A 21,056-nucleotide genomic window follows, 5' to 3' on the forward strand; every position below is an offset into this window, starting at 1 on the left:
TGCCTCAGTTTTAATCCTGGCCCTGCCACTTTGTAGCATCATAACCTTGGGCAATGTATTAGTTTCTTTGTCGCTGCTTTACTTACCACAAATGTAGTGGCTTAAGTCAACACAAACAACACAAATTTTTTATGTTATAATTCTGGAAGCCAGAAGTCTGAAATCAGTTTCACTGAGCTAAAGTCAAGGTGACATTTCTTCTGGAAGTTCTAGGACAGAATCTATTTCCTTGCTTATTCTAGCTTCTTGAAGCTGCCTAAGCTCCTTAATATCTGATCACATAACTCTGGCCTCTGCTTCCATCTCCTTCTCTGATTCTTGTAAGAATCTTTGTGACTATAATGGACCCACTCAGATAATCCAAGATAATATCTCTATCCAAAAATTCTTAACTTGATCACATATGCAAAGGCCTTTTCATTCTATAAGTTAACAAATGCACAGGTTCTAAAGGTTAGGACATGGACATCTTTGGACACTATTCAGCCTATCACAGGAAAGTTACTTAAGCTGTTTGTGCCTCAGTTTCTTCATTTGTCAAACATGCACAACAGCGTCTGTGAGGTAATCTTTATACGTGAGTTAATTTGTGTAAAGTGTTTATAATAATGTTTGTTATGTGTCAAGTGGTGGATGTATCAACCATTTTAGGACAACGCAGAATAACTTCAGAGTTAGGAGGTGTTCCTGTACCAGCACTGCCACAGTTCTGTCTCTCCTAGGGAAGCCTCACACACACACAATTTCCACCCAGAAGATTTTATCCTACTTTCTTTGTGTGTCCACATTTCTTGGCCCAGACTCTAAACACTGGATGGGTCACCTCGTTCACACAATATTGTGTATTGGCAATATTGTTTCATGGGCTATTTCATTATTTGCCATTTCCAGTATTCAAGCTACTGTTTGGGGTATCGTCGTTACTGCTTTAGCAGTATTGTGGCAGTCTTCACTCGCCATACAGCCTCATCCCTCAAGTGCCACACAGGCACTGAGATCAGTGGCTCAATGAACCCAGCGACCAGCCTAGCTGAAAAACCCAGCCGACCTTAGTCCCTACCTTATGTTGCCAGAGCTAGTCACGATTCCTTTTCCTCCCAACACCTGACATGATTTATTTAGTTGTTCGATGCTTACTGATTGTGTCTCCTCCACTAATATAAAAGTCCTTTGAGGGCAAGGAATCTGTCACTCGGTATCGTATCCCAGCAATTAGAATGATTTCTGACACGTAGTAGGTGCTCAAAAAATACATTTGTTGGCAAACTGTACCTTGAGGGAGAGAGAAGGCTACGGCTCCTACTGCCAATGGGCAGGCCGAGCACTCCCACCCAGCTATCGCTGCGCTGACCCTGGAAGGAGGACAATGCAGTAGGCCTTGTTAGACTCAGCATTTTCTGGAGGCCTGTTTTGCTACTCAGAGTGCTACAAGGACTGTGGTAAAGTAACAGGAAAAGTGGGTTAACAGTCAAAAGACCTGACCTTGAATTTGGGTTCTTCCACTCTAACAAAATAACATTAAACAAGTCATGTAACTTCACCCTTCTCATTTCTGAAGTGGGGACAAAATTCTATGAACCAATATTGATATGTACACTCTGTTCTAAGTCTGTAAGAGAGTTATTTTTTTTTAACATGGCCATTTTCAGAAATGTTTGCTGATTCTTCCATTACATTGGGATATAAATAAACAAATTTACACTCACTTACTTTCTAATGATTTAACTGTGAGCAAAGTATTTAACATTATGTTAGCCTTTTCATCTAGAAAATAAGCAGTGCTAAAAACTAGTTTTAATACATGCACCTTGGTCCTGTATCTTTCTAAATTTGTTTCATCTCATCAACTAGATTTTTTTTTTAATTCTAGAAACTTAAATCCATTTTCTGTGAGCAATCATTCCCACCTCACACATATCTGATGCTTTTGAATTTTAGGCATTGTCTGAGGTTGAAACTTAAGTGCAGTGCTGAGAACCATGAATTTGTAACATATTAGTTATAGTTTCTCATCTTTCTCAGGGGTTGAGTCTTCCGATTTTCTTACTTTTGTTTTCCTTCAAGTTGCGATCTTCTATTTGCCACTCCGAAGGACCTTCTAGGTTCTCTGGATTGACTTTTTCTAAGAAGAGATTGCGTGCTTGTCCTTCACAAGTATTCATCCTTGAAAACGTCACGAGAAAACTGACTTCATCTTTCCACTTTCCATTTTTTCCCCCTGAACAAATAGCTCCTGAAAAACAAAATCGTCCAAACACACCAGAGCAGAGATTTGCACAGATTAATGCCAGCCTGCTGGTTGCTACAGGATTAGTGAAGACATAACCTTCTAAAGCAGGCACAGCCTTTTTCATTTGATTTGTTCCGTGTCCTCAGACCACTGTGACACCTAGACAAAAGGACACTTATCAACTGCACCTGTCATGTGCTGAGTTTGTCCACAACTGCAATTTGGATATTTACACTGACTCATTGTGCGATGACCTTGGCCAGTTGGACACCTGTTCTGTGGAATCCATTATCTGCTCCAACTCAGGGTGGGAGTAAAGCTGCTCTGCCTGCCTGAATGCAACCTTCAACTTCAAAGTAATGCAGTTTTTACTAAAGGATGTAGGAGTGAAGTACAGGTAGGGATAAAGCTGCGTAAAATTGTAAAATTGACCTTTTCGCAGCAAGCTGCTCTTGACCTGGGAAGCCTTGACGATGTGAAACATGATACGAATTTTTAACCTGGGCTTAAAAGAGCTACAATACCTTCGAATTCAGTTGGTTCAGTGACAGGTGACAGGGAGTAACAATAGTGTTTTCCTTGTTTTTTAAAGTAAATATCAGGTAAACACTATTGTAGATAAACACTAGCTGATAAAACCAAGAGATGGCCTTTTACCTTTCCCTTTCTAAGACCCAGAATGTCTAAAGCTATATTTATGAAAGAATTAATAGGCTTTAGGTGACTCATGAAACCCCTAAAGAAGATCAAATCATTAGTCTTTATTTCTTCCGATGAACTACAATGAAGTTAATCAGCTGCATTAGGGGTCACAGAGTTGCTGATCTGGAATTGTGACTCTAATAGTTCCTGTAATCCTGAAATGTTCTAAAATAAACTTTCCAAATCAGTCAAACAACCACTTTGTTCAAGGAAAAATTTAATTCCATTTGTTTTTCTGAGTCTGCCATTTCTAAATCTACCTCAATACCAGATGTTGATGATACTATCTAATTAATACATTTAACTGACTGGCAGGCTTAAAAATTATGGCCCCATTGATTTGATGGGTCAGTTTGAAAAGCATTTCTCTATTGGTGCACATCACTTGTTCCCCAATAACAATGATAATTTTAGTTAGAAACTCCCTGCTTTGGGTCTGGAATTGTTCTAATATCGTCCTCCTAAAAATTGCCTTCTTTTCTCCTCCAACTTTTCTTAGCAACTTACTCCTCACAAGCCTTGTTTTTGTTTTTGTTTGTTTGTTTCGTTTTGTTTTGTTTTTGAGACGGAGTTTCGCTCTATCACTCAGGTTGGAGTGCAGTGGTGCAGTGCAATCTCAGCTCACTGCAAACTCTGCCCCCCTGGGTTCAAGTGATTCTCCTGCCTCAGCCTCCAAAGTAGCTGGGATTATAGGTGCCCACCACCATGCCCAGCTAATTTTTGTATTTTTAGTAGAGATGGGGTTTCACCATGTTGGCCAGTCTGGTCTCAAACTCCTGACCTCAACTTATCCGCCTCCCTCAGCCTCCCAAAGTGCTGAGATTACACATGTGAGCCACCACAGCTGGCAATTCCTCACAGTCCTTGTATCTAGAGTCCATTGTACATTACCTGGCATATTGAAGGTGCTCAACAAACACCTGCTGAGTGAAACAGTGAGTGAAAAGTTTCTTCTACATCTGTGTATCTTTTAACTTCACGAGATTGCTCAGCCTTCACTCCTTTCCCTGATTTTGTGGTTTTTAGCAATTTTGCCAGCCCTGGTGGCTAGACTTAAGGTCCCTTCTGTCAAATTATCTGTCTTAACCACTCTGACGTCTATTAGGTTGGTGCAAAAGTAATTGCGGTTTTTGCCATTACCTTCAATTGCAAAAACTGCAATTACTTTTGCACCAAACTAATAGTTTGACAGTCTCTAAAATGAGAGTAAATTTTTTATGTTTATTTCACAATTTGCCAAATGTATGAAATAATGTTATATATATATATATATATTTTTTAAGTACCTCACAACTGTGAGTTATTAGAGCTGGATGGCAAATTCTTTTTTTTCTTTTTTTAATTGATATGTAATATTTATACATATTTGTGGGGCACATGTGATGTTTTGTTCCTTGCAGAGAGTGTGTAATGATCAAATCAGGGTACTTAGGGTATCCATCACCTCAAGTATTTATCATATCTATGTGTTGGGAACATCTCAATCCCTCTCTCCTAGCTGTTTTGAAATATACAGTATGCTTTTGTTAACGCTAGTCACCCTACTCTGCTGTTGAACACTAGAATTTGTCCCTTCTATCTAACTGTATGTTTTTACCAATTAACCAATCTCTCTTCATTGCCCCCTCCCTGCCCAACCTTCCCAGCCTCTGGTACCTATCATTCTACTCTTTACCTCCATAAGATCTCAATTTCTTAAGTTGGCGGCATCAGACTTTATGAAGTGAAATACTTCCCAATTCACTCAAATTTGTGCATTTGAAATTCTCTGCAGATATACAAGCCCAACGGGTTTGAAATAAGGGACCATCGCAGCCAATAAACTGTCAATAAGAAGACATTCAAGTCTGGAGTTAAATGCATTCAACATTAGTAGTGTCATAAGCCTAATTGCTTTCTCTGAGCCCACAATGACAAGTGTATGAAGAAAAAAAATGTAGTGAATAGATGTAGGAGAATTTATTTGCAGCAAAGTGAAACACTGGTGATGAAGAAAATCAGAACCTTTATTTCCGAACTGATGTTTTTACCATGATCAGTGTGACTGGGTAAATGAAAAGAAGCTGGCTTTGTTCTCTGAAGCAGGGAATGAGACAAGGACTGTGTACGCTTCCTTGAGAGATGATTCCAGGAAGCAGTGGTGAGTGCAGGAAAGTGAAATTGGGAAGGAGGAAAAGCCAGTATTAAGGTACATTACTATCCTCACTGCTCTGAGCAACAGGGGTAATTCCACCAGGACCTCCAAGGAAACATACAGAATGCCAACCAGAATTGTCTGCCCCAGGGAGGTGGCAACAGCATTTATCCATTAGTTTCCATCCTCCAAGGTTGAAGGTTGCCACCAAGTCCCCACTGGTATCCTAGCGTTGCAAAATATAGTGACATGAAAAAAGTCCCAGCCCACATGGAACTGTCTACCCACCTATACTTGGAATCAGAGGTATGGACAAAAAAGATACAAGGTAGAAAATCAGAGCTATCTGAAAGCTCATGGCCAATCATCCTTGATTCACTGCCACGAGATGAATCCCACTTGATATGGAGACTGGTTGAGGTGATGTAGTAACAACCCCAGGATTTCTCCGCTGAGCTTGTTCATCTTTGAAAAGCATGTTACCATTATGGTCCAAGTTGTTCAATTCTTTAGATAAGCAAGGCCTGAATGAGGGAAGCAGGAAAGAACATTCCCCCAGCACTGGATAATAATTTATCCTGACTGAGCTTTTATTCAACAGTGTTACCAGCCACTCTTTCATAGATAGAGAAAAAAAGAAAACACTGTTGACCAGTAAAACAACAAAATTTCATTAGAGAGCCATAGCTTTTGCAAAATTAGAGGTCATGGCATTACTTGTATCAGTTGGGTACTTCTAAATACTTTGACATTGTCCACAGGTTCTTAAAATTTTTCAATCTGTTTCAAAGGGGTTTAAGCAAAATCAGAACCTTTATAGAAGCCTCGTCTTGAGGCTTGAGGCATGACTGGATTCAGGTACTTGAACTACATGACCAGGATATGTTTCTTGGAGACTTATGATCTCTCATTCTAATGTGAATTATCCTTGATTCATATCCTGCAACCCACCCAACTAACTTAGTAGCAAATTTGATCAACTCTACCTTCAAAATGTATCTCAGATTCAACACTTTCCCATGAGCACCATCACACCACTTTGGCCTGAGTCGCCATCTTGTTTGACCTCAACTCCTGCAATAACCTTCCCACTGGTCCCATGCATCTTTTCCTTTTCTGCCTATAGCTAGTTTTCCAAATAAAGACTGATCTTACAGATAAGTGAGATTATGAGTGTTCACTGCTCACAGCCTCCGATACCTTCCTGTCACACATAGAAAAGTGTAGCCTTGTAGGCCCTAGACTTTAAAATCTTACAGGATCTGGCCCTGGATCTCTCTCCAACTCCACCCCACATTTACTATGAGGCTCTAGCCACATGGCTTCCTTGATATGCCTCAAACCTGCAACCTCCCTCATCTGGACTGTTGGGCCGACTGCAGATCATCACATGACTCATTGTTTTCACTTACATTAGGCCTTTGCTCAGATGTCATGACCTCAGAGAGGTCCTCCCTGGCCCCCCTGTCTAAAATAACACCACACCACTCTATCCTTGCTGTCTGCTTTATTTTTCTTCTTGATCCTTATCAGTATACATATATGTTTATTTGGGGTTATTTATTGTTGGCCTCTCCCAGGAGAATATACATTCTATGAGAGGAGAGACTGAGGTATTTGCTGCTATAGTTCTAGCATGGGGAGTAGTGCCTGGAACATGGGAGGTGATGAATAATGTGGTCCGGTTATTCTCTACATCTACTGTACCTGAGTGCCTTCTGGAAATTCTTTTTATTTTCCTGTTTACTGGGCAAAGGTTTCCATGGACAATTCCTTAATTAATAACCTGAACAACTATCTGGCAACTCACTCCTGCTCTGTCTCCGTGGCTTCCCTCTCTGGTTTAGGAGTCTCAGGTAGAAAGACATTGGTAGACAATGCCAACCTTCTCAGGAGCTTGTTACTTAAAAAAAAAAAAAGGCATGCATTTTTTGGGTGTGTTTTCTGGGTCATGTGTTCCTCTGTCCTGGTTTATCCATCAATGTAACTATAGCTCCCTTCTATCTTCCAAAAATGTATCCAAATCTCTGTCCAGAGATTATTTCTTTCTCAAAGTTGTAACAGATTTATCCTGTCTGTATCATTTACTTTGTCATTCCAATAGGATTCTGTGAGAAAAAGTAAACCTATACGTTCCCTCTGTTACCTTGAGCCACATGTTTCTGGTTGAGTTTGTCAAACATGAAACTCTTGGGAGTGTGTGTGTGTGTGTGTGTGTGTGTGTTTAGAAATTGTGCAGTATTAGGTGCAGAGACTTAACCAAAAGTTGACCAGAGTCTACAAGGTTTAAGGTGGTAGAATTTGGTTTACAGACTGGTAAAGGGAAATTCTTTCCTGCTGGAGTTCTGATGAACAGAAGTAAAAAGGCACCATTAGGGACCAGATTCTAAACATCGGTTCAATAACCATTCAGCAGCATTTGAAATGGGCATTCCACATGTAAGAAAGGACACATACAAACAAAAAATGAAACTTTTGGTAAAATTCTATTAAAATCCACCTAAACTAGAAGCAATGTAAATCAAATATAGTTTGCTATTTCTCCGGTATCTACAGCTGTATGTAAGAAAGAGGTAACTTGCGTGTTATTGGCATCCTTTACTCTGCAGATGAACTTTAGTCTTATAATAAATACCTCCTTTTAAGACAGGAAAGGTCATTCTAAATGAGTTTGCTTTGTTTGGCATTTCTTAAAATTTCATTTAACTTCTTAATTATGATTTTCATTTATTTCCTAAGTATCCTTTGAAAATTTCTTGATTAATGATCACTACAGCATAACCTTTCACATATCAAGGCCATTCAGTTCTCTTAAAATGGTACATTATATAATGCATTGCTTCACTATGTGCAAATCTCAGCTATATTTTATTAAGACAAAGCACACTTGGTTTTTCATTAGCACTCAATCAATTACTTATAATGTAATAGAGATGGCCAAACAAGGGATACATACTTAGGCAAAATTCCAAATGTAGCCCTGGGAACAAGGAGGGAGAAGAGAAATGTTCCTTGACAATCACAAATAATAATATTTCATTTAAAATATCCTAAAATAGTTTTATGACAGAGACACTAATGGTGCACTAAGTCCTGGCTACACAACTTGGGTTCCTCAGATCAGCAGCATCGCCATCACCTGGGAGCTTGTTAGGAATGCAGAAGCTCAGGCCTCACCCCAAACCCCCACACCTATGGGATCAGAATCTGCATTTAAACAAGATCCCCAGATGATTCGTATTCACATTAAAGCTTGAGAATCACTCTGTAAAGCTCTGCTTCTCAAATTTGGCTGCACTTTGCTATCATCTTGAGAGTTTAAAAAATTACTGAGGTTCTGATTTAATTAGCATGGGATGTGACATGAGTAGAGAGAGTTTGAAACACCCCCCCACCCCGCCCGCCTTCCAGGTAATTCTAATGAGCAGCTAAGTTTGAGAATAATTGCTCTTAAAAATAGAACCCAACATCATCATCGTTGTGAAATAATAATAATGATAATAATAATAATGTGATGAAGAAGTTATATTTTGGGACAATGAAGTCTTCAGAAAGCACAGATGGAAGCAAACATAAGAACTGTAATTAATGGAAGTATTTTGTGCATAATCACCTTTACACTGATCAGTTTATCAGGTTAACAGAATGATAAGGGGATGGAACAGAAGTGGTGGTGGAGAAGGATAAGAAATGAAACAAGAGGTGAGGCCTAGTAAGCTAGACCCTGGGAAGTACAAAAACACAGGGCCCTTGATAGCAAAGGTTCAGTATATAGACTAGTGTGGTAAACAAGGAGTCAGCATTGAATTCACCTTTGGAAAACTGAGGCTCCTGGAAACCACAAGTGGTACTCTTGTCTGTCCTGCCCTATTGAGGGCATTGCTATATGTGTGTGCCACCTAACAAAGTCATACAAAGAAAGGGGAAAGGCCAAGTATTATAACTGCCTTAGCCTGAAGCCTCATCATCTCTTGATTGTTTTATAACACTGAACTCCTAACTGGTATTCCTGTCTCTCCCTCATCATCCCACTACCTACATGCTGCCCAAGTGATCTTTCTAAAGTATGATTCTAATCTTATTCCTTTTCTTAAAAGGAAACACTCCAAATACATTCCATTTCATGAAACACTACCTCCTTAGCATAAAGGGTATGAAGGAAACTAAGATTTATTGAGTATTAGGTATTTCTTTTATTCTTCAAACAGGATATATGAGATAGGTTTTGTTGATCCCATTGTACAGATGAATAAAAGGTTTTTTTCAAGAGGAGAATATTTAATGGCAGAGACAAAATTGGAACTCTGATCTACCTGTATCTTCACTACCTCTCTAGCATGGAGCATAAGACTCTTTGTTACCTAACAGTCTTTCTGTATTTATCTCCCAACCTTCTCTCCATATTATAGATGCCCCTACAGACATTTAACATTTCCAAAACATGTCGTGCTTATTGCTATTTCTTTAAAAATTAATTTTCTTTTATGCCTCTATACTTTTGAATATGGTATTTCTTGTTTCTGGAATGCCCTCTTTTTAAAAAGAAATCTTTGAACAATTACATAGCATTTCAAATTCAAATTCAAATCCCTCAAACCCTAATTGAGGGAGTTTGGGGAATGCCTTGTATAGGAGATGCTTCCTACACAAAGCACTCCCCAAACTCCCTCAATTAGGGTTTATCTCTATTTATTTTGGTGTGATCATTGTACTTTCCATATATCCTATTCACTTTTGACATGTTGTTTCGTAATTATTTTGGTGTATCTTTCCCTATTATAAAATGGGGTTCTTGCTGATGCAAATCATGTCTTATCCATTTTCATAATTAGCATATTCTTCAACTTAGGGTCTACATCAGTCAGTTTGGCCTAAGTTATGCTGTATAACAACCCCTTAAATCTCAGTAGCCTACAACAGCAAAAGTGTGTTTCTTGCTTATATCATAGGTATGATGTGGCTCTGTTTCATGCTATCTTTACTCCAAGACCTAGGTTGATAGAACAGTTTTCACCTGGAATATGGCTGGTTTTGTGACAGAAAGAAAAGTGATCAGATGATCCATGACACTGAACATTTTATGCTTGGAATTGATACATATCACTTCTACTCATATTTCATTGGCTAAAGCAAGTTGCATGGCTGCTGCTTTAACAGGATGGCCTGCTAAACTACCTGCTTATTCGACAGTGCCATGATATACAATTTACGCAGGGCCATGATATATAATTTTACCAAAGAGATGGACACTTCAACTTACATAGCCAAGTGTGATGTCAATGACATAGAGATATCCCTATAGTGAGAGGAGTCAATAAATAATGCCATGTACTACAGGGTCACCTACACTACAGGAAATTCACCTGTTCTTCACGCAGTGAAATTGCATTTTATGCAAACTTGCATTGTGTTCGTGTGGTATTTAAGCATTAAAATATTAATAAAATCCTACTATAAACATAAAATTTGAAATAATGAAAATTTCTTATATCTGAAAACTCACCCAAAATTACACAATTTCACAGCTGTAGGGCCAAGTGAATTGAAAACTCTGCCCTATTGCCCCGTGGCAGCACTATTTTAGATAGTACATGAAAATAACATCACCTTTCATCAGGACTAGTCGAGACTTTTTTTTTTTTTTTGAGACAGAATCTCGCTTTTGTTGCCCAGGCTGGAGCGTAGTGGTGTGACCTCGGCTCACTGCAACCTCTGCCTCCGGAGTTCAAGTGATTTTCCTGCCTCAGCCTCCTAAATAGCTGGGACTACAGGCACATGCCACCATGCCTGGCTATTTTTTGTATTTTTAGTAGAGACGGGGTTTCACCATGTTGGCCAGGCTGGTCTTGAACTCCTGACCTCAGGTCAGGACTGGCCTTTAACTGTATGAGTCCTTTAACTGTATGAGTCATCAGAAAACAAACTCCTTGTACACAGTTTCACTGATTGCAGATGCACAATACATGTTTCAACCTCATCCACCACTCTTCCACTATTAAAACTGTAATTCCCAATTTCAATCCTCATATGACCACTAAATCACTTCCACTGAGACATCAAAACAAGTTCAACTGCTTCTTCTCATTCACATAAGGAATACAAATATAGAGTTAAGATAACAGAGTTAGTGCTGAAGATTAGATGCGTTACAACATCAGATTTTAAAATCAGGATTGATAGCATTTTCCTGGCTAATGCAAAAAAAAAAGTGAAGTCCTGATTCTACTTTCCATTTTCCAGCCAATTATTAACAAGCCAATTATGTGGCTTCAGAAACTTTTTGTCCTTGTCAACATTTATCAAGTAAAATCTTGGTCTAAGAAGGTTAAACTCTGCTTAACAATTGCTACCAAAAAAAGAAAGAAAATGATTTTTTTGGTCAAATATCTATCTTTCATATTTAACATAGCACTATCATGGACACATTCATCCCAGAGTATATTTATATGTTAATATGTGACAATTTGAATGTGTTTAATTACCATGAAACCTGCTCTTTCTTGTGCTCTAAATGTTCCATGAACATCCTCATATGCCATGTTGCTCCTACAAATAGTGTGATGCTCCTTTGAAACATGAGCTGATAATATACAATTATTATGGCAATCATTCTGAAGGTAAATTAGACAAGGCATTTTTGCCTAAACATGAGCAGTTAACTTAAATAAGATAATTAAATGTATGTTTTATTCCTAAATACTTTATTTCAATCTCTACAGAAATAACCAAGACACTAAGCATATCAGATGTCCAAAAACCTTAAGACCATTCAACAAGTGTATTTTTCAATGTGTCCTGCATATTTGACTTTTTGTGTGTTAATGAACATTACATCTATTCTTTTAACAGATTTTTTGAGAAGTGTCTGTTCATATCCTTTGCCCACTTTTTGATGGGGTTGTTTGTTTTTTTCTTGTACATTTGTTTGAGTTCATTGTAGATTCTGGATATTAGCCCTTTGTCAGATGAGTAGGTTGCAAAAATTTTCTCCCATTTTGTAGGTTGCCTGTTCACTCTGATGGTGGTTTCTTTTGCTGTGCAGAAGCTCTTGAGTTTAATTAGATCTGATTTGTCAATTTCAGCTTTTGTTGCCATTGCTTTTGGTGTTTTAGACATGAAGTCCTTGCCCATGCCTATGTCCTGAATGGTAATGCCTAGGTTTTCTTCTAGGGTTTTTATGGTTTTAGGTCTAACGTTTAAGTCTTTAATCCATCTTGAATTAATTTTTGTATAAGGTGTAAGGAAGGGATTCAGTTTCAGCTTTCTACATACGGCTAGCCAGTTTTCCCAGCATCATTTATTAAATAGGGAATCCTTTCCCCATTGCTTGTTTTTCTCAGGTTTGTCAAAGATCAGATAGTTGTAGATATGCGGCATTATTTCTGAGGGCTCTGTTCTGTTCCATTGATCTATATCTCTGTTTTGGTACCAGTACCATGCTGTTTTGGTTACTGTAGCCTTGTAGTATAGTTTGAAGTCAGGTAGCGTGACGCCTCCAGCTTTCTTCTTTTGGCTTAGGATTGACTTGGCGATGCGGGCTCTTTTTTGGTTCCATATGAACTTTAAAGTAGTTTTTTCCAATTCTGTGAAGAAAGTCATTGGTAGCTTGATGGGGATTGCATTGAATCTATAAATTACCTTGGGCAGTATGGCCATTTTCATGATATTGATTCTTCCTACCCATGAACATGGAATGTTCTTCCATTTGTTTGTGTCCTCTTTTATTTCATAGAGCAGTGGTTTGTAGTTCTCCTTGAAGAGGTCCTTCACATACCTTGTAAGTTGGATTCCTAAGTACTTTATTCTCTTTGAAGCAATTGTGAATGGGAGTTCACTCATGATTTGGCTCTCTGTTTGTCTGTTGTTGGTGTATAAGAATGCTTGTGATTTTTGTACATTGATTTTGTATCCTGAGACTTTGCTGAAGTTGCTTATCAGCTTAAGGAGATTTTGGGCTGAGACAATGGGGTTTTCTAGATATACAATCATGTCATCTGCAAACAGGGACAATTTGACTTCCTCTTTTCCTAATTGAATACCCTTTATTTCCTTCTCCTGCCTGATTGCCCTGGCCAGAACTTCCAACACTATGTTAAATAGGAGTGGTGAGAGAGGGCATCCCTGTCTTGTGCCAGTTTTCAAAGGGAATGCTTCCAGTTTTTGCCCATTCAGTATGATATTGGCTGTGGGTTTGTCATAGATAGCTCTTATTATTTTGAAATACATCCCATCAATACCTAATTTATTGAGAGTTTTTAGCATAAAGGGTTGTTGAATTTTGTCAAGGCCTTTTCTGCATCTATTGAGATAATCATGTGGTTTTTGTCTTTGGTTCTGTTTATATGCTGGATTACATTTATTGATTTGCGTATATTGAACCAGCCTCGCATCCCAGGAATGAAGCCCACTTGATCATGGTGGATAAGTTTTTTGATGTGCTGCTGGATTCGGTTTGCCAGTATTTTATTGAGGATTTCTGCATCGATGTTCATCAAGGATATTGGTCTAAAATTCTCTTTTTTGTGTGTGTCTCTGCCCGGCTTTGGTATCAGGATGATGCTGGCCTCATAAAATGAGTTAAGGAGGATTCCCTCTTTTTCTATTGATTGGAATAGTTTCAGAAGGAATGGTACCAGTTCCTCCTTGTACCTCTGGTAGAAATCGGCTGTGAATCCATCTGGTCCTGGACTCTTTTTGGTTGGTAAGCTATTGATTATTGCCACAATTTCAGATCCTGTTATTGGTCTATTCAGAGATTCAACTTCTTCCTGGTTTAGTCTTGGGAGAGTGTATGTGTCGAGGAATTTATCCATTTCTTCTAGATTTTCTAGTTTATTTGTGTAGAGGTGTTTGCAGTAATCTCTGATGGTAGTTTGTATTTCTGTGGGATCGGTGGTGATATCCCCTTTATCATTTTTTATTGCGTCTATTTGATTCTTCTTTCTTTTTTTCTTTACTAGTCTTGCTAGTGGTCTATCAATTTTGTTGATCCTTTCAAAAAACCAGCTCCTGGATTCATTAATTTTTGAAGGGTTTTTTTGGTCTCTATTTCCTTCAGTTCTGCTCTGATTTTAGTTATTTCTTGCCTTCTGCCAGCTTTTGAATGTGTTTGCTCTTGCTTTTCTAGTTCTTTTAATTGTGATGTTAGGGTGTCAATTTTGGATCTTTCCTGCTTTCTCTTGTGGGCATTTAGTGCTATAAATTTCCCTCTACACACTGCTTTGAATGTGTCCCAGAGATTCTGGTATGTTGTGTCTTTGTTCTCGTTGGTTTCAAAGAACATTTTTATTTCTGCCTTCATTTCGTTATGTACCCAGTAGTCATTCAGGAGCAGGTTGTTCAGTTTCCATGTAGTTGAGCAGTTTTGAGTGAGTTTCTTAATCCTGAGTTCTAGTTTGATTGCACTGTGTTCTGAGAGATAGTTTGTTATAATTTCTGTTCTTTTACATTTGCTGAGGAGAGCTTTACTTCCAACTATGTGGTCAATTTTGGAATAGGTGTGGTGTGGTGCTGAAAAAATGTATATTCTGTTGATTTGGGGTGGAGAGTTCTGTAGATGTCTATTAGGTCCAATTGGTGCAGAGCTGAGTTCAATTCCTGGATATCCTTGTTAACTTTCTGTCTCGTTGATCTGTCTAATGTTGACAGTGGGGTGTTAAAGTCTCCCATTATTATTGTGTGGGAGTCTAAGTCTCTTTGTAGGTCTCTAAGGACTTGCTTTATGAATCTGGGTGCTCCTGTATTGGGTGCATATATATTTAGGATAGTTAGCTCTTCTTGTTGAATTGATCCCTTAAAAGAAGATATTTATGCAGCCAAAAGACACATGAAAAAATGCTCATCATCACTGGCCATCAGAGAAATGCAAATCAATACCACAATAAGATACCATCTCACACCAGTTAGAATGGCAATCATTAAAAAGTCAGGAAACAGCAGGTGCTGGAGAAGATGTGGAGAAATAGGAACACTTTTACACTGTTGGTGGGACTGTAAACTAGTTCGACCATTGTGGAAGTCAGTGTGGCGATTCCTCAGGGATCTAGAACTAGAAATACCATTTGACCCAGCCATCCCATTACTGGGTATATACCCAAAGGACTATAAATCATGCTGCTATAAAGACACATGCACACGTATGTTTATTGCGGCACTATTCACAATAGCAAAGACTTGGAACCAACCCAAATGTCCAACAATGATAGACTGGATTAAGAAAATGTGGCATATATACACCATGGAATGCTATGCAACCATAAAAAATGATGAGTTCATGTCCTTTGCAGGGACATGGATGAAATTGGAAATCATCATTCTCAGTAAACTATCACAAGGACAAAAAACCAAACACCACATGTTCTCACTCATAGATGGGAATTGAACAATGAGAACTCATGGACACAGGAAGGGGAACATCACACTCTGGGGACTGTTGTGGGGTGGGGGAGGGGGGGGGATAGCATTAGGAGATATACCTAATGCTAAATGACGAGTTAATGGGTGCAGCACACCAGCATGGCACATGTATACATATGTAACTAACCTGCACATTGTGCACATGTACCCTAAAACTTAAAGTATAACAATAATAATAAAAAAACAAAAAAAAAACAGATTTTTATGAAGAATCTGGTATATTCCAGGTAATGGGCTAAGCATTTGCTATGGATTATTTCACTCACTTTAGGAGTATCAGGAAATAATTTCTCTGAAAGTTATTCTTAAGTCAGGCCCATGAAGAATCCATGGGATTTAACAGGAATAGATGAGCATTTTAGGTAGGAGGTACAGATGGGCAAAAGCCTTCAGGGGGCAAAAATCTTAGCATGTTCAAGCTGAATGTCACAGGGACACACTGTGAGAACTAACAAATGGATCAAGTTAAAAATGCCACGGCCTTTGATGGAGATAATGAGCTAACCCACATTTTCTGTATCTAATTTATGAGTGTTCATTGGTATTTATTTTAAAAGAAACCCAACTCCTCTTTTCCTTATGTTTACAGACATAGAAGAAAATTTTGTGGTAAGTGTTCTGCAACAATCAACCCAGGAAACAGAATTATAAAATGGGTCACGTTTTTCACATTTCTACCAGTCAGACTAAGGATCACATTCTTTAGGCATATGATTTGTTTTCAGGTAATTCTTTATGTGCTTTATCTTAATACTGATATCCTGGTACCTTGAGGGTTTCTTTATGTTGACAATAGCCCCACACATATTTTGAAAGGCAATAAAGCCAATCTGAGTAAAGTGGATTTCTTTCTAATAAAATACTCTACCATCATAATATTGTTTAACACAATTTAGAATTCTCATTAACTTCAGTGAGAATGTGTACTTAACAAAGCAATCAAATAGTGTCTTATGTTTAAATATAGAATTTGATACTTTCCCTGTCCTTCTCATGTTAATTACTGAATATCAGGCACTTGAGTAATGTTAATTCCTTGGGTATATCTTCACTGAACTATGTATTCGCTTTAAAGATTTTATTAAAACTTTCAGAATGTTCAACTCACTTCAATCTCTCTCCCATGTGTCTTATTAAAGCCCTAGTTGGATAAGCTTAGGTTTGTCCGTGGTAATCAGTCATTCATTCCAAAATAATAGCGTCTTGAACAACATAGAAGTTTGCTTTCATCTCAACCATATTTAGTCAGGATGGAAACTCCATGTCTGCCAAGGCATCTCCAGATTCATCAAGGACTCATCACGAACATCCTCCTATATTCCTTTTCTACAATCATTATTAGCCCGCAACCTTATAGTCAAGATGATAGTGTTAGCTTCAGCAATCCAATCCACATTCCAGCCAGCAGGAGAATGAATGAGATGGGAATAAGTGGCAAAATGTCTCTGAACATGGTTAGTAGAAAGCTCACACCACCATTGTCTTTACACATCTTTGAACAGAAAGTAGTCACAAAGACACACCTGGCTGAAAGAAAGACTGGGAAGCATAATCTTACTTCCACACAGCCATGTGCTCTGGTAAACTCAGGGATTCTATTACTAGAAAAGAAAGATGAAATAGATTTTTGAGTAGACAACCATCTCTGGTACAGAATACGTTCTGAAATCTAAAAATAAATAAGTAATTTTATCCAATATGTAAAATGATATATGCCTTTTCTAAGTCTTGGCTATCCTCCTCTTCCCTGCACTTATCACCCACCACCCATCCTATAGCCCTTATTCCAAATGTTCAAGAATTTCTATGATTTTGTGATGTGTGGCTTGATCAAAGAAATGTAAGTTATATGTTTACTACATTTTGAAGCGGAATTTTGCTCTTGTTGCCCAGGCTGGAGTGCAATGACCCGATCTTGGCTCATTGCAACCTCCTCCTCCTGGGTTCAAGTGATTCTCCTGTCTCAGCCTACCGAGTAGCTGGGATTACAGGTGTTCGACACCATGCCCAGCTAATTTTTTTTTTTTTTGAATGCTTAGTAGAGACAGGGTTTCACCATGTTGGCCAGGCTGGTCTCAAACTCCTGACCTCAGGTGATCCACCCGCCTCGACCTCCTGAAGTCCTGGGATTGCAGGCATGAGACACTGTGCCCGGCCTACTATGTTTTGAAATAAGAGTTTTCCTAGAGTTCTCAATCTAATCACTGACGTATAAGAGTAATTCTCTTTGGGGTCTAAAAATTTACAATTTATCAAAGATTATTCCAAGAGGATCTCTTTTATTGATTCACATAACACAAAATTTAGCATTTAAACATTTTTATGTATTTTTCAGTGGCACAGTACATTCACAGTGCTGTGCACCCATCATCACTAACTAATTCCAGAACATTATCATTTTTCCAAAAAGAAACCTCCTACTACACGTCAAGGAATCATCCACATTTCCCCTTCCATCAACCCCTGAAACCACTAATCTGCTTTCTATGTCTATGGATGTGCCTATTTTGCACATCTCATATAAATGCAATTATACAATGTGTGGCCTTTAGTGTCTAGCTTATTTCAATTAGCATAATGTTTACAAGGTTAATCTATGTTGTAGGGTGTATCAGCACTTCATTCCTTTTTATGGCCAAATTAATATTCTATTGTGTGAATATACCACATCTTGTTCATCCATTAATTAGTTGATGGGCACATGGATTGTTTCTACTTTTTGGCTATTATGAATAGTGCTGCTATAAATATTTGTGTACAAGTTTTTGTGAAGACATATGGCTTCATTTCTCTTGACTATATACCCAGGAGTAGAATTACTGGATCGTATGATAATTCTAAGCTTAATTTTTTTTAGGAACTTCCAAATTATTTTCCACAATATGTGAAACATTTTACATTCCTATCAGCAGTTTATGAGTTTCACAATTTCTCTGCATCCTCACCAATACTTATTTTCTGTTTTGTTTTTAATTATAGCATCCTAGTGAATGCAAAATGGCATTTTTTTCTAGTTTTGACTTACATCTCCCAAATGCTTAACGATGTTGAACATCTCTCATGTGTTTGTTGACCATTTGCATATCTTCTGTGGAGGAATGTCTATTTGAGTCGTTTGCTCAATTTTTAATTGGGTTGCTTGTTTTTTGTTGTTATTTTTGAGCAGTACAACTTCTTTATGTATTTTGGTTCAGTCTCTTATTGGATATATGAGTTGTGAATATTTTCTACCACTCTGTGTGTTCTTTTCACTTTCTTGATAGGTTCTTTGATGCACAAAAGTTTTTTTTTAATTTGATAAAGTCCAATGTATCTATTTTTGTTGTTGTTGTTGCTCATGCTTTTGTTGTCATATTTGAGAAGCCACTGCCTAATACACAGTCACAAAGATTTACATGTTTTCTTCAAAGAGTTTTATAGTTTTCGCTTTTGATTTGATTCTTTTTGATGCTGTTGTAAATGAAACTGTTTTCCTAATTTCATGTTTGTATTGTTCATTGCCAGTGTATAGAAATACAGCTGTTTAGACTGGGTGCGGTGGCTCACACCTGTAATCCCAGCACTCTGAGAGGCCAAGATGGGGGGGTGGGTGGATCGCTTGAGGTCAGGAGTTCGAGGCCAGCCTGGCCAACATGGTGAAACCCTGTCACTACTAAAAATACAAAAGTTAGCTGGGCATGGTGGTGTGCGCTTGTAATCCGAGCTACTTGGGAGGCTGAGGCAGGAGAATCACTTGAACCCAGGAGGCAGAACTTGCCATTGCAGTGAGCCCAGATTGTGCCACTGCACTCCAGCCTGGGTGATGGAGCGAGACTCCATCTCAAAAAAGAAATACAACTGTTTATTGCATGTTGATTTCGTACCCTGCAACTTTGTTAAACTTGTTTATTAGCACAAATTGTGTTTTTATGTGTGACTCTTTAAGTTTTAGTTTTACTTCTCTCTTTCCAATTTGGACATCTTTTTTTTAATTGTCTAATTCCCCTGTGTAGGACTTCCATACACTATTGAGTAGAAGTGGTTAGGGCAGATATCTTTGTCTTTTCTTTGATCTTACAGTAAAAGCTTTTAATCTTTTACCATTGAGTATGATGCTAGCTGTGAGATTTTCATAAATGCCCTTTATCAGATTAAGGTAGATAACCTCCATTCCTAGTTTGCTGGTTGTTTTCTCATGACAGGTTACTGGATTTTGTCAAATCCTGTTTCTGCATCAATTGAGTTGATCATGTGCCTTGTTTCCTTCATTCTATTAATATGGTTGTTGCATTAGCTGGTTTTCATATGCTAAGCCACCTTTGCATTCCTGGGATAAATTCCACTTGGGCATGGTGTATAATTCTTTTAATATGCTACTGAATTCATTTTGCTAGTACTTTGTCAAGCATTTTTGCATCTACATTCATAAGGGATATTGGTCTGTAGTTTTTTTCTTGTGATGTCACTACCTGGCTTTAGTATCAGGGTAATATTGGCCTCATAGAGTGAGATTATTCCTATCAGCCAAAACATGAAAACAACCTAAATGCCCATCGATAGACGAATGAATGAAGAAAAGATTACATATGTTTATTATATATGTATATATTATATATTTAGTGTTATATATTACTTATCCATATATATCAATATATGGGGAACAGAGTTAGTTCAGGCTTTTTGTTGGATGATGATAAATTCAGAAAAATCAGAGAGTAGCGTGAAGTGGCAAATTCAAAGCAGCGCCCAGACAGGCTGATGGAGATATCATTTTAAGTCAAAGAATTCCATAAGTGACATGAAAATTCAAGTAGGGATGATTTAAAGGGAAAACAAGAGATGCCTATAGTGTAGGTATTCAGATTGACAGAGGTTGTTTTAAATATACCTCTGACCTCTGACCTCAGTCACAGGTGACTGGACAATCCAAATAGTTTAAGCTAATGATAGTCATCTCAAATTGTTTTTTGAGAAAATATAGTATATGGAGTAGAAGTAATTAAATGTTTAATGGTTAGAATTTTCTATTTTGAAACATGAGTGAGAAAATAATTGTAGATAGTAATAAATGGGCAATAGTATACTACCTATGCACAAGGACGCATATTATATTTTATCATTGAGAGAAATTATGTACCTTTCTGTTGCCTGCCTATGCCAAAACAATGGTAACAATTCCAGTACATTTAAAACCATACATCAAGAGTTTTCTCTTTCTAACAGAAATTCAGAAAAAGTTTTAAACAAATATCTACAAGGATAGAAGGGGGGTACAAAGCAAAATGTTTCCAAGTAATATTTGATTATTTCCGAACTTCAGATCCATCATCCATGTATTTACCACCAAAAACTGCAGGAAGGCAGGAAGGCAGGCAGGAAGGAAAGAGATAGAACCATCACCTCTAAAGATAAAGTTAAGAGATAAATTACACAAAGTTTTTGAATAATTAAAATAAGTGTTTTACCTCCCAGGTCAACTATGAAGAGTATGTTATTCTTTAAGCATTTGTTATTCTACATGAACACATGTGCTGTTGAAATCTAATGAGCCAAAGATTACCAGAGGCAACCTATAGTCTGACCAAATTATAACTA

Source organism: Pan troglodytes, chromosome X (assembly GCF_028858775.2).
Source record: "Pan troglodytes isolate AG18354 chromosome X, NHGRI_mPanTro3-v2.0_pri, whole genome shotgun sequence".
Taxonomy (NCBI): Eukaryota; Metazoa; Chordata; class Mammalia; order Primates; family Hominidae; genus Pan; species Pan troglodytes.